The 14,516-nt window shown below is 50.1% G+C and overlaps 1 long non-coding RNA gene across 1 annotated transcript in view; it reads right to left on the bottom strand.

Annotated features, from left to right (window-relative positions):
* Positions 1–11,321: 11,321 nt before the first annotated feature.
* Positions 11,322–14,516, bottom strand: part of LOC123794857 (uncharacterized) — a 30,372-nt gene continuing 27,177 nt past the window's right edge. Inside the window, exons 7-8 of the long non-coding RNA XR_015723161.1 lie at positions 11,985–12,155; positions 11,322–11,893 (exon numbers count right to left, since the gene is read on the bottom strand). This is a non-coding gene — a long non-coding RNA (uncharacterized LOC123794857). The remainder of the gene's footprint in view (positions 11,894–11,984; positions 12,156–14,516) is intronic.

Genomic DNA, 14,516 nt, shown 5'->3' with positions numbered 1-14,516 from the left:
GCCGCAGCCTCCCAACCTCCCGGGGATTTCCAGTGGTGAGAAGCCTTTGCCGCCCCCCACATTCTCCATCTTGCTGGGGTGCTTCCCGGGAATGTTACTAGCACCCCAGCCCCAGCCAGTGGGTCCCTGACGGCGGTGGGAGGGCGAATGGCCATCTGTCCCGTGACCTGAAAGAGAAGGGAGTGAAGAGGTCGGCCCGGCTTCTGCTGCGAAGAAGCCAGGAAGGGCGCTGGCTTCGTGACTCAGTTTCTCATCTGCAAACGAGGAACCGGCGGGTTACTCTTCCGGAGCCGCGAAGGGAGCGGGGCCCGTGGGGGACGAACCCGCGACGGCCGAGCGCTTCCCCAGCCCGGGGCTGCCAGCGGTGCCCCCGCCCTAGTGGGAGCCCGGCCGGGGCGCAGTCCGCAGGCTCGGGGCAGCTCGGGCTCCCCCGCGGCAGGAGGGGCCGCAGCGACCCCCCCAGGCCGGGACTGCGTTGCGCTAGTGACTCTCCGAAAGGCAGGTGCGCCGCCCCGAGCAGACCGAATGGACGACAATAACCTGCGTCTCCGCCAGCCTCACTATTTCCACTGGAGGGAAAGCGCCACTGCACGTAGAACGGAAAATAAGATCTGACCCGCAAATCCTTCATTTTACCAACTCTGCCTCACGGAAATTGCTTGCGCAACACCCTTCTCCTTTAAAATCCTGGGGCAGGAGCGCCCGGGGGCTGCGTGGGCTGGGCCTCCGGCGCAGTCAGGACTTCAGGGTGGTGGGATCGAGCCCCACCTGGAGCCTGGGGCCTGCTTAAGGTTCTCTCTCTCCCGCTGCCCCTCCCCCACCCTGTGGGCCCGCATGCTTAAATAAATAAATAATCGATCTTGTGGGGGCCCTGAGACCTTCCCCCTCCATCCCCAGAGAACCTTTGTCCGCCCAGCAGAAACAGGCCCTCTCCAGACTTGCTTATAAGAGGTTGGTGGTCAGGGAGCCGTGGGAGGTGGGTTCCCCCCGTGTAGGTCGGAGTGGCTGAGAAGGCACCATCTTTTAGGATGGGGGGGGGCTCCCTCACCTCTGTGCACACAGAAATACCACATACCTTGCAATGAAAGCCATGCTCCAACGCTCCTGTCCTTTTGTTCTAGAATGTGTGCCTGGGGTTTAGACTAGTCTGTGTTCCGCATGGGTCGGAGCTGTCTCACTCCAGGGGCAGGTCTGCGCAGTCCAATAGCTGCAGTAGCAGAATCAGTATTTTGAGAGCTCCAGTTTGGAACCCTCTGCAGTGAAATTGCCTCTTTGGCCTGGGTCAGAAAGAGAAGAATAACCCACGCTCGGGAGCACACGTCTACCTTTCTCACTCAGGCCCCGGGAGCAGGTGTGGCCCCTGTGGGCTGCTGGGCTGGGCCAGATGCATGGTATTGTCCGGCTAATAAAGTATTTAAGCGCGGCGTGCCCGACCCTGGTCCTTGGGGCCCAGCAGCACACAGAACAATCTTACTGTGCAGCTGTAGAGGAATGGGGCAGGGCGTGGTGGGGGCAGCGGGGGGGGGGGGGGGGCGCACGTGTTGAATGCAGGTGCTGCCAGCATTGCTGGCCACTCCAGTGAGTTCTGCTCATTATCCCTAAATGAGAAGCAAGAGAAGGAGGCCCCTCCGGAGCCCACCCACAACACATTTACTACTTTTGGTAGGTTCTGGGCTTTAGAGGAAAGCGCTAGCAACAGTGAGCTGGAGTCAGGAATGAGTCAAGGGTAGCAACCACTGCAGAGGGCAAACTGATCTGGCACCTCTGTGTGATAGTACCCGGCTCACATTCCAGCTCCTCCAGGAAGACCTCCTAGACTTCTCTAGACAAGGAGATTGCTCCTTCTTAGAGGATCACACAGCATGGATAGCCTGGACCATAAATGTACCCATGCTTAGGATCATAGTCTGTCTGGTCTCAAATTCCAACCCTACCATTAACTAGGTGCGTGACTTTGGGCAAGTTGTTTTATTTCTCTCTACCTCATTCCTTTACTTATGCTATGAAAATAGTGAAAAATGCCTATACACAGAGTTGTGGGGAAGGACAGGATTTAATATACAGAAGGTGCTCAGAGCAGGGTCGGCAGAGAATGAGCTGTTGACTGATGAGAGGCTGTTATTATATCATTTTTTTGTGATAAAGTATACATAGCCTAAAATTTACCATTTTAACCATTTTTAAGGGTACAGCTCAGTGACGTTAAGCACATTCACACTGTTGTGTGACCATTCCCGGCATCCATCTCCAGAACATTTTCGTCATCCCAAACTGAACCTCTGTCCCACTGAAAAATAACCCCCCCTTCCTCACACTCCTAGCCCCTAGTAACCTCTATTCTTCTGTCTCCAAGCACAGCTTTTGATTATGTCTTATTTTCTTTACTCAACAAATATGTATTGAACACGTACTTGGCACCTGGAACTGAAGGAGAATCTGGGGACCCAGTGGTCACCCAGTGGTCACCCAGTGGTCACCCAGGTTGACACAGTTCATGCCTTCCTGGGGCTTTTATGCTAATAGGTTGTGACTGGGAATAAGTAAATAATACACAAGACAGCCATGCTATTGCTGAGAAAATTATCCAGAACTTAGAAATAGGCAAAAGAGAGCACAGTACGTCCTTTCAAAGCCATATACGTGGGCTTTGTTAAACAGCACCACACAATAATTATTTAATGCTCCAGAGGACTCCCCTGTGTTTGACTTACCTATTTGCTATTTGATTAGGACTCAGACACTGAAGGTACACGCTAACTTGTAGATTTCTAGCCCGTAGGAAAGATTATGCCAAAGGTTATGGCTGTACTATGCTGGTTCATCTTACCCCATTATCCCAAGCTTCTCCAAGCCTGAAGTCAGGTGTTTCTTCCACCAGACCTTTGTCTCAGCCTTGGCTGAGAGACTTTGGGGATGGGGATAGAGGTGCCCTTAGGGCAGGCATGGAGAGGGAGGGGACATCGCTGGTTGGTCAGGAACCAAGTGGGGAGTCCAGTGCCTCCCAGCAAGTTCCCCCAGGACCCAGCAAGTTGGCTGTGGTCATCAGTGCGCTGGACTCAGGGGACTTGGCTCTGCTCAAGGGTCTCTCTGGTAACATGCAAGTGATTCCCTCCATCTCTAAAACCTCCAGGATTCCCTAAACAACATCAACACCGCCCTTCAAATATCCCTTGTTGCATGGGAGAGCCTCTTCAAGGCATCTCTACTGAACAGCGCCGTCTAGTGGAACTTTGTGTTCCTGCCATAACCCCTCTGGAGAAAGGGATCACTGGGGCCACCAGGAATGGGGGGCTTTTATGCAGAGACTGGGCCCACTCTAGTCCTCAGAACTTCGCTGTGTGCCAGGCACTGTCAGGCTGAAAGGCACGAGCAGCAATGGGAGATCAGGGACCAAGCTTGTCTCGTTCACCACGGTGCTTCCAGGCACCGTATCGCCAGGTATGTACTAGATATTCCGTAAGTGCTTATTTAATGAAGGAAGGTAGAAACAAAGATAAATCAGGTGCAGCGTGTGGACGTTACTGAAGCCAGTATGGGGACTGTTCTGTGCTACTTCAGGGCGCTCCCACGAGCAGGCGTTAATTTATGTCCTTGTAATTAAACTTGACCCAACACACAGCTGTGTATGATGTAAAACAAGGGTTCTGGGTTCAATTCCTGGCTCTGTCACGCACCAACTCTGTGACCTCGGGCAAGTTACTTCGTCTCTCTGTGCCTTAGTTCCCTTATCTGTAAAAGCGGTTACCTCGTAGTGTTGTCATGAGGGTCAAAATCGTTGAAATTTGTAAAGCGCTTAAGGAGTGCTTTGAACATTGTACTATGTTGTATCCGTTAAAGAAATAAGGGAAAACTTGCTCAAAATCAGAGTGACGTCGACAGTGAACTGGCTACCTAATGAGGTGGTGAGCTGCCCGTAACCAAAGGTATGCATTAGCTCTCTAAGACAGTAATTATTACTATCTACTGAACACTTAATGTTGTCGAGCACTATGCTAAGCATTTTACATTTATTATTCTATTTTGTCTTTACCTTGTGAGGCAGGTGTGATTATCACCATTTGACCCAGGAAACAGAGGCTTTGTGACAAGCTGAGGCCTCTCACTGTAGAGTGACAGAGCTGTCCGTTCTGAGTCATGCTCAGAATTCCAGGAACACCTGGGTGCCTGAGGTCATGCAGGGCATGGGAACTGTGGGGAAAAGGCAGGTGAGCCGTCTGTGGGCTGGAGGGAAGAGACTCCAGGGCTGGCCAGAGGCCAGGGCTTGATGATAAGGAACCCTTTGTGCTGGGGCTCCAAGGCAGAGTCAGGGCGGGAGGGGCGGGAAGGTGGAGGTGGCTCTGGCAGCAATCAATCCATCAACCAAGCAAGCAAGCAAGCAAGCAAGCAGCCAACCAAGCCAGGGACATGCTGTATTTGGCAATGAGGGGAAGGGAGGTGTTGGTAGGTGGCTCTGAAGGCCCCAGGTGCAAGGCGGCAGCCTGTCACAGGAGCTCTCTGAAGCAGGGTGGTGTCTCTAGAGAGAAAGAGCTGGAAAATCCTGGAGGAGGGAACAGCAGGTTGATGGGACCGAAGACGCAGAAACGTCCTTGAAACAGAGGGGAAAACTTTCCACCACAGTAGCAGGATGGAGAAGGTGGATGTAGGAACAGAGGAGAAAAGAGGAAAGCCCGGGCAGGCAGGGGCAGGGGGGAGCGGGTGGTGTCCTGGCTTGGTCTTTATAATAAAAAAGGAGCTGAGGGCATCATATTAAAGGCATGAGGAAGTGAGTTTCGGGGCTTGAGAAAGGAAAGCAAGAGAGGCAAAGAAGTGTTCTGAAGTTGCAGGCAGCCCTGCTGGGGAAGGAGGGTGGGAAGCCAGGCTGGGCCAGGGATGCCCAGAATACAGTTGCTAGGGTGCAGGCCGGGAGACTGCTGGGCCACACATGCTGCTACTCAGCCCCCTGCTTTCCCCATGAGAACCCCCAAGTCCTGGGGCTATGGGAGTTGTCCTATCCACCTAAGAGTTCTTCTTCCTCCCCATCCAGCCTTCCAGAAACTCTCAGGGGCCAGGAGAGCCACCTCCCGAGAGTACACGGAGCCCTCCCACTCATCCCGAGGGGTTCCTTTGGCTTCATCACTTGGAGCCCTTTCTCGCCATCTCGTACATCCCATTCCTTCTCCACACTGATTCTCCAGAAAGCATCAGCGACTAAAGACGGACATGGCTGCGAGGTCTTGACTGCTTCCTTAACCCATGGCATGCCTCAGGGTTCTCCTAGGGCTCTCAGCGGGCACTGGATGAGCACCGTGACTTCATTTCTCTGGTGGGAAAGGTGACTCTCTCAGGTTCCACACCATTAGGCTGTCTGAGCGATGGTCTTGATACTTGGTATCAAGGGAGGGAGTGTCTGGCTGTGATCTGCACCCCCCCCGGCTCCCCTCCCCCACGGGGCCACTGCCATCATGACCTTCACTGTGCGGTTCCAGGTGGGGACCTGGCAGGGATGGCCAACGCTTGAAACACATGTCTCCTCTTGCCCTAATCTGGTGCCGATGGCAGCCCTCAACTATCCATCACGCCCTGTTTCTCAATAGGGCGCTTCCGGCAGCATCAGGACACAATTGCACTTGGAACTCCAGGTGAACCCTTTCTGTCACCACAAACACAGGATGGGTTGCTCCAGCACCATCCCTCCCCCACTGTCTGGGAAGCAGGATGGGCACAGGTGAAACTGTGAGGCAGTGAGGTGTGTCCTTGGCCTCGAAGCCGCCATCCTCCAGATCTCCAGAGTTGGGCTCTCCTCCAGCGTGGCTCCTGCCTCCACCCTCCTCAGGGTCCTGAGAGCCAAGGAGCCCCCGGGGTCCCCGGCTGGCGATAATGGGGGAGCAATGGCTCTAATCACGGCTGCCTCCACCTCTTGGGGCCTCTCCCCGCGGCAGGGAGATGGGCTCTACTCACCTGGGGGTCCTCAGCCATGGCAACAAGGATCAGAATGGAGGGAGGTCCAGTGTTTGTAAGATTTTACAATCACAATAATCTTGCCCAACCTCAGGTGGCCTTACCTTCAGTCCCTAGCACTGACCCTCCCAGAAGTTCTAACAGGGGACTTTGGTAAGCTCCCTTTTTCATCAGAAAGGAACAATTCTAATGGTGGGATTAAACTGCTGGACACGTGTGGGGGCAGCCGGGCTTGGGCCCTCTTCACATTCTCCTCAGGCCACCGCAGAACTTACATTTAAATGGCGCCTAATAGTCCGTGAAGGGCCTGTCATTTTCTCTGAAGATAGCTCCATTGCCGTTTTAGTGGCATCCGTGTCGCTGTTCTGCTGAGATTGTTTTGTGACCTGGTGGACACTGCTTTCTTCCCGTGTTCATCGAGTGCTCATGACGGGGGTGTGGCTAACTGGCCAGGGGAATGGGGGGAGGGGGGTCAACGCCATCCTGGCTGAAAATGTCCAGACTGGGAGCATAGCCCATCTCTGCCCCCAGGCCAGGGAGAATGCAGCCAAGCCCGAGGGTTATTTTTAATCCCAAAGATGCAGCGTTTGAGAATAAACAGCCCCGGCTCTGGGAGGACCTGCCAAATGCGCGTGGGCCTGGAAGCCTCCGAGGGCGAGGGCAAGGGCAGCTGCTTCCCATGGCAGCCAGCCCCTCCAGAAACCTTAGCGGAGCTGCACCGCATATTTTACACAAGCTGACTTGCCATGCCCTCTGGGTGTCCCCTGGGTCCTATTGAGGACGTGTGCACCCATGCACCATGACCTTTAAAGCCAGTCTGGGCCTAACCTGAGCCTGCGGTCCCCTGGGGCTGCCCATCTCATGTTGTCGGATGCTCCCAGTTGCTGCACCTGCTGCCCTGCTGCCCTCCTGCCCTCCTGCCCTCCTGCCCCAGCCTCGGCCCGCTGAGGGCGGCTTTGGAGTACTATTTTCTCTCCCTTTCTTTTTTTCCTCTTCCGCTTCTTTCCTTCCTTCACTCCCTGTAACACAAAGAATTCGTTGTAGAGAGATTAGGAAATAGAGATTAACAAAAAGAAAAGAAAAGCCCCTAGCGCCCCCCTGACCCTTCCTCTGTGGGTGGTTGAGGATAAGCACTTGTTGATATTTGGTGGATATTTTTCCAGACTTTTCTCTATGCAGATTTACACACAAGGTTTTGTTTTGTTTTGTTTTGTTTTGTTTTGTTTTGTTTTGTTTTCAAAATACAGAATCCCACCCAAGGCCTGGCACTGAGGAAACCAGGAGGGCTCCTCATTCAGGAAGAAGGCTAATGTCATCTCCTAATGAGGACTACAGGCTCTGTGGCAGGGGTTTGTGAGACATTATAGGGGAATAGTTAACCCAGTGCCTGGTCCCACAGCAGCATTCAGTCCAAGCAACTTGCTCGCCATCCTCATCTTTCCCAGCAGGAATCATTTTGCCCACGTCGGGCTTTGTTTCAGGGGTCACCTGATTAAGAAAACAGAGTCTGGACTCCACAATGCTTGGGTCTAAGTTCTTGCTCTGATCGGAATGTGTGGAGTTGGGCAAGTGCCCAGTTTCTTTGTGCCCAGTTTCCTCATTGGTAAAACAGGGATGAAGACAGGATCCATGTTACAGGCCTGCTGTGGGAATTCGGGGAACGAGCACATAGTAAGTGCTCAATAAACATGAACTCTTCTTCTGGTATTATTATTACTTCAGCGCTATGGAACACCTATGTTTCAGGCACTGGTTGAGTTTTCTGTATGATTTGGGGTAAATTAACTTATCATTTTCTTACTTCTCAGATTGATGCTCAAGACAGTTGGGGAAGGAGATGGGGAGTAATTTCCAGTGCTTGGATATCAGGAGACAGAACACATTTGCGTTATGGAACGCTGGGGCTCATTAGCATTCCAGAGAGCTGTCAAAGCCACGTTGCTTTAACTGGGACTCTCGTGCACTGTTGTGGTTGCCGACGGCAGGTCACGGGTACATGGGACTCGCCATGCTATTCCTACGACTTTGTGTGCGTTTGAAAACTTCTGTAATAAAAAGTTTATATGTGTGTATCTCCATCTCCATATCACTGTTTTACTTTCATACTTTCTCTACCCTGTTTTAATATACCTTTTTCAATGTTCATGAATCTTTTTTGTTACTCGAGACAATAAAACCACTACAAATGCACCCCCTGGAGACCCAGTGGTGTTGACTGTTGCCACTGCTGGTCTATGGTAGGGTCTTCACTCTGGGCTGGTCACCCCCCATCCCACCGATGACGTGCAGAATTCCCAGCTGACAGGTGTTGGGACACAGAACAGACACACTCTGGCACCTGGTGCCCGTCACTTTCCCTCCTAGTATTGGCTTCCAGCCCTTATTGTGGGTCACACTTGTCCTATCCACTCCAACGCCCAGCCCTTGGCATGCCCCAGTAACCCTCCAAGAGCAGAAGAGGTGAAAATTAGAACATGCATCCAGATCCATGCCAGAACTTTCCACCTCGAGGTTAGAGGTCCCTGACATCTGTGCGTTCCCTCTTCCAGGATAGTCAGCAGGCTGCTCACCTCCTCCTTCTCTCTGGTTTTATCAACAACACAGCTGTTCCTTCCTTGTTCCTGCATAGAACCGAAGTCACCTTGTTTTTTGTGATCATCCAATTACGTGGGTTGGTTATGTTGCCGCTGCCATGATTATTAGAAATAATTACAGCTCCCAGTTATTAAGTGATTATTGGCTGCCAATTGCGGTACGTGCATACGTGTTGCCTCATTTAATCCACACAACAGCCGACGAGGTAACTACTATTATCCCATTTTTCAGACGAAGAAAACTGGAGCGTAGAGAAGTTGACTGACTCATCCAGGGTCACAGAGCTCCTAAATGGCGATTCAAGTTCCAGGCTGTCTGATTCCAAAGTTCATGTTCTTAACCCTACACTAATTAGAATCTCCCCCCCACCCATACCCAGAAGGAAGAGAGGGGTGTAAAAGCATGGCTTACTTTCACGAGTTCTAACGTTGTGTTGTTGTGCTGGTGTGTGTGTGTGTGTGTGTGTGTGTGTGTGTGTGTGTGTGTATCATAAACAGAGACTACCGTCATGTGGAAACCCTGGTGATCTGGGCTGTCACCCTCCGTAAAGGGCCTAACACGCATGTGTGCGAGAGGGAGTGTGTATCCACATACAGAGAGAGGACAACCCAGAGGCAGAGGGCTGTTGGGTGACAGAGTGACTCCAGCCTTTAGCATACACGGGTTCACCTCAGCTCTGACACCCATCAGCCGGTGACCTTGAGCAACCCACCTACCCCTCAGAGCCTCAGTTCTTGTCTTTAAGATGGGGACCACAAGGCACCAGTCACAGTGAGCCAGCACATGGAGATGGCAACAGAAAGTGCCCAGCCCAGTGCCTAACCAAAGCAGTTCCTGGAAAATAAATGTGTTCTTCCTGTATTCCCGACAGCAGGACAGGGAAGCAGGGGACAGTGTGACCGTGGGGGGAAGAATCCTGGCTCCTCTTCTGGAAGCTGTGTGTATTTTGAGAGCTGTTTGGCCTGCCTGTGGCTCCTGGGCTTGCCCAGCCCCTTGCCAAGGGTGTGCTCCTCTCACTCCTCACCCTCCTCCCTGCTCCTTCTTCCTCCTCCCTCTCAGCCACGCAGACGTTCCAGGCTAGGGTGCCTGGGTGGCTCAGTCGGTGAAGCGTCTGCCTTCAGCTCAGGTCATGATCCTGGCGTCCTGGGATCGAGCCCCACATCGGGCTCCCTGCTCAGTGGGAAGCCTGCTTCTCTCTCTCCCAGGTCCCCCTGCTTGTGCTCTCTCTCTCTGTGTCATATAAATAAATAAAATCTTAAAAAAAAAAAAAAAAAGAAGAAGAAGTTCCAGTCTACTCCTCCCTGCCTTCCTTGCCCACAGCCTCTCGCTGGGCTGTAGGTGGTCTGCACCTCCTGGAGGTGGCTTCCCGAAGGAGAAATCAGGCCACCGGTCCTGTGAACCACCTTGCTTAGAAAACTAAGACTTGATTCAATGCATTCCTGGCCCCCATGGACACACGCATGCAAAGACACACACACACTGTCATAGAGACACACAGAGACAGACACACATCCAGCCTGACACTCTCCAGACACAGAGGTGCACAGACACACAGACACAGGTACACCGATGCTCGCACTGGCTGCCCCCCAACCCTTGGGCCCAGCCTCCTGCCCAGTGGCCCCCACTCCCGCGTCCTGCCTCTTCGGTCTGATGAGGGTAGGTGAGAAAGGGTTGTGAGATTCCGGAGGTATTCCCCAGGGCCTCCTCCTACACGCTGCCATGAACGTTGAGCTCTGGGCAAGCCTCCAGGGCCGGCGGCCCCACTGAGTCATGTAGAGGAGGGTTCTTGGGGCCCCAAGTCTCATTTCTAGCACAGTCCACATCCCGGCCTTTCAAAGACTCACAGGCCGTCCCCGGAGTCAGCAAAGGTTCCCACAGAAACTCCACTGGGTGTGGATTTAATTCCAGGGTGTTTTTAAAGCCTCATCTGGAGGTAATTTGGAGTTTAAATTACCAGAATAGAGGGCATTTTTACCAGAAGAAGGGCTTGGAATAGTTATATCCTGTCAAGTATTGATCAACCATTTCCAAAGGATTAAAAAAAGTAAGACCTGTTTTCCCAACTATGTTAGAAAAATTCCCCTCAGGATTTGGTCATTATTAGCGTAACTGATATAAATTGTTCCACAACACTTGGGAATGTGTTCTGTGACACATTTCGTGAATTTTCTAAATTAAATTAAGTCATACTAAGACCCACCTGCAAGGACCTCAGAAAATTCAATCCCAGCCACTTTTCAGGCCTTCACTCTGCTGCCATGCAGAACTCTGAGGCCTTCAGGATTCCAGACCCTTGGGGATTTCAAGAACCTTGGCAGAACCTTGATCAGGTCCATTCTGGTCGGTGCTAAGTTGCTCATTGTCCAAGCCCTGGTGGGCCAGTTAAATCCTGCTGCTACTCACAGCATCCTCCCCAATTCAAAGGCCCTAGGGGGTGTCCAGTCCCTAGCCATCTCCCTCCCCCAACTTAGCCACTCCCCAAAGGCCCTGCCACCTCCAGGGTGCTGGTGGAGGCCCAGCAGGCAGGCGTCCTGCCAGCCCTCAATGACCTCTGAGCCCAGTTTCCTCCCCAGGCCTCTCCATCTCTAAGAATTAGCATGAAGTCTCCAGACCCTTAGAAAAACCCAAGCAAGGCCTCTAACTTACCCCTGGGGCACGAGAAGCCCAGCCCTACGAAACACAAGGGCCTCTGGAGAGGAAGAGGGAAAAATACCTCACATTCTTTTCCAGTGAGCTTGCAGAAGAAAGACAGACATGGTTCATTTCTCAATCACAGTAGTCCCTGCCTTAGTCAATAATTACCTGCTTTACTTAGAAATCCATACTCTTTGGGGAGTAGGTAGAGCTGTGGGCCAAAAACAAACAAAAAACAAAAATAAAAGTCCTTCTTTGAGTAAAGGTTACGAAATCTCTTGACTTCCGTAATTCTCAGTCTCTCTAGAGTACTGCCGTGTGGACAGAGACGGGTTCGAACTCACACAGAGACCATTTAGTACTTGGTTGCATTGTTGTTCCTCTTTGTGGAAAAGTTGCACGATGAGATTGAGAGACACGACGCTGAAACTCAGGTAAATGAGGGCTAGCCTCAGCGCACACCCAGGACCACGTAAGGTGGCAGAGATCAAGATTAAGAGAAATGGCTGTGGAGTCAAATAGACCAGAGTTTGCCTTCTGGCTCCACTGCTGTTTAGCCACATGACTTCAGGCCAGGGATGTCACCTCTCTGAGGCTCAACGTGTTCCTTTCTAGAACAGAGAAGATCAAGTGCCTCATGGGGTTGTGTGAAAGTTGAATGACAGACAGCCAAGGCGGTGGCGCTATGGTGAGGCACACCCCCGCTCCAGACACATGCCAGCACCTACGATAGACAGGAAATGAAAATGACACAGATGCCTTCAAAAAACAGCATTAACATGTCTGCGGGCGAGCCTGCCATGGATTCTACATACCTCCTCCCGGGGTCCCCAGCGGGATGGCAGTTAGCTTTCTCTTCATCCTGTTTCCTTCTTCCCAGCCGCCTCCTCTGCTCCTATTCCTTGAATCATTTCCTAAAATAAACAAGCGGCAGACAAGCCCTTATCTGAGACTCTGATTCTGGGGGGAAGTCTGGGTTAAGACAACTGGAAGGAGACAGAAAAAAAAAAAAGAAGCAAAAAAAAGGGGGGTTGATAAACAGAAAACAAAATATGGCAGAAATTTGTTAAAATATATTAGTTACTGTAATAAATGTGAGCAGATTACCTAGATTACCTATCAAAAGACTATTTGATTAGGTTAAACAAATGAACACATTTATGAGGTACACCTAAAGCAAAACCACAAAAAAGATTGAAAATAGATGCCAGCGGGTGCCTGGGTGGCTCAGTCGGTTGAGCGTCTGTCTTCGGCGGTTCAGGTCATGATCCCAGGGTCCTGGGATCGAGTCCCGCACTGGGCTCCCTGCTTCATGGAGAGCCTGCTTCTTCCTCTCCCTCTCCCTCTGCTGCTCTCCTGGCTTGTGCGCGCTCTCTCTCTCTCTCTCTCACTGTCAAATACATAAAACCTTAAAAAAAAAAAGGAAGGGAGGGAGGGAGGGAGGGAGGGAAGGAAGGAAGGAAGGAAGGAAGGAAGGAAGGAAGGAAGGAAGGAAGGAAGGAAGGAAATAAATGTCAGAAACAGACATACCCATCCAGTGCAAACCAAAAATATTGTTACAGGTTGAATTGTGACCCCCAAATAATATGTTTAAGTCCTAACTGCTGGTACCTCAGAATGTGACCTTATTTGGAGATAGTCATTGCAGATGTAATTAGTTAAGATGAGGTCAGACTGGAGTAGGGTGGGCCCTTCGACCAATGTGACCGGTGCCCGTATAACAAGGGGAGAGACACAGACACAGAGGAAGACAGCCACGTGGCAATGGAGGCAAGAGACTGGTGTTATAGCACCACAACCACCGAATGCTGGAGGCTACCAGGAGCTGAAGAGGCAAGGAAGGGTCCTCTCCTACAGGATTTGGAGGGAGCACTGCCCTCTTAACACCTTGATTTCTGACATTTAGTCTTCAGAGCTGTGAGAGAATAAATTTTCATTGGTTTAAGCCACCCAATTTGTGGTAATTTGTTACACAGCTCTAGGAAACGAATATACATGTCTCACAATATTTATATGAGACCAAATAAAATTTAAGACCAAAACATTATTAGGAATAAGCGAAGATAATAATTATAAAAGCAACATCCCATTGAGAATATATAATAATTATGAATTTGCATTCATTTAACAGAGTAAATTTATAATTTGCTTTATAGGAGTTGATTAATTCATATTTATAGTAAAATACTTTTAATATACTTTTATCAGGGGTTGATGGATCAAGCAGCCAAAAAAGAGGAAAGAAATGTAAGATATGAAGAGCTAATTTAGCAAACCTGACCAAGTATAAATGTGTGCAAGCCTGCATTTGAATGGAGGGTACATATCCTTTTCAAGCAAGTTGACTATTTTAGCAAAGGAAGTCTCTACAAATTTGAAATAATTTATAGTATATATTGAGGGGACAGAGGGGAAGGGGCAGAGGAAGAGGGAGAGAATCTTAAGCAAGCTCCATGCCTAGTACAGAGCCCAATGCAGGGCTCAATCTCATGACCTGAGCTGAAATCAAGAGTCAGACGCTTAACCAACTGAGTCACCCAGGTGCTCCACAAATTATATTTTCTCTCCATAATGCTATTAAATTAGAAATGAACATACCCCTAAATATGTTGTAGACTAAATAGAAAGTCTTAACAAAAATTATAAAATATTTAGACTTGAACAACCGTGGAAGGTCTACATAAAACTCGTGAGATGCAGATGGAGCAGTATATAGAGGTAAATGTATAGCCTTAAACTACCTTACTGGAAAAACAAGAATGAAAATAAATGAATTAACATTTCAATACAAGATGCTAGAAAAAGAAAACAAGCAAGATACTGCATTTAAGGTTCTTTGCATATTGCTTGCCATACTTTGAGTACTCAATAGAAGAAGGTACTTAATAAACAGACATTGTACTTGTTATTATTCTACCCATAATCTTCTGATTAAGAGAGTTTTCCCAGGATTACATAAAAATTTCATAAATAACTTGTGTTTTTGTGATTTATGATAAGAAATATCTATTTGGTCTTCATCCCTGTTTCTACACAGAGTTCCTAAAACCCTTGGGATTTCCTGCACTGAGAGCCAGAAAGGTGTCTCTTGTTATGTTAAAGAGGTGGCTTTTGGAAAGTCTCTAGGTATCCTAAGGATGGGGGATGGTTGCCTGGGTAGCCAAGCGTGTGATTGGAGGCTTTGAACTTTTAATCCCACCCCTGACATCAGGAGGGAGGAGAGGCTGGAGATTGGGTTCAATCACCAACGATTTAATCAATCATGCCTACGCAATGAAGCCTCCATAAAATCCCGAAAGGATGGAGTTCAGAGAGTTTCAGGGTTGGTGAACCTGTGGATATTTAGG

This window comes from Ursus americanus, chromosome 36 (genome assembly GCF_024610735.1).
Source record: "Ursus americanus isolate L20-20 chromosome 36, mUrsAme1.1.p, whole genome shotgun sequence".
NCBI lineage: Eukaryota > Metazoa > Chordata > Mammalia > Carnivora > Ursidae > Ursus > Ursus americanus.
This window is presented reverse-complemented; position numbering and strand designations above follow the sequence as displayed.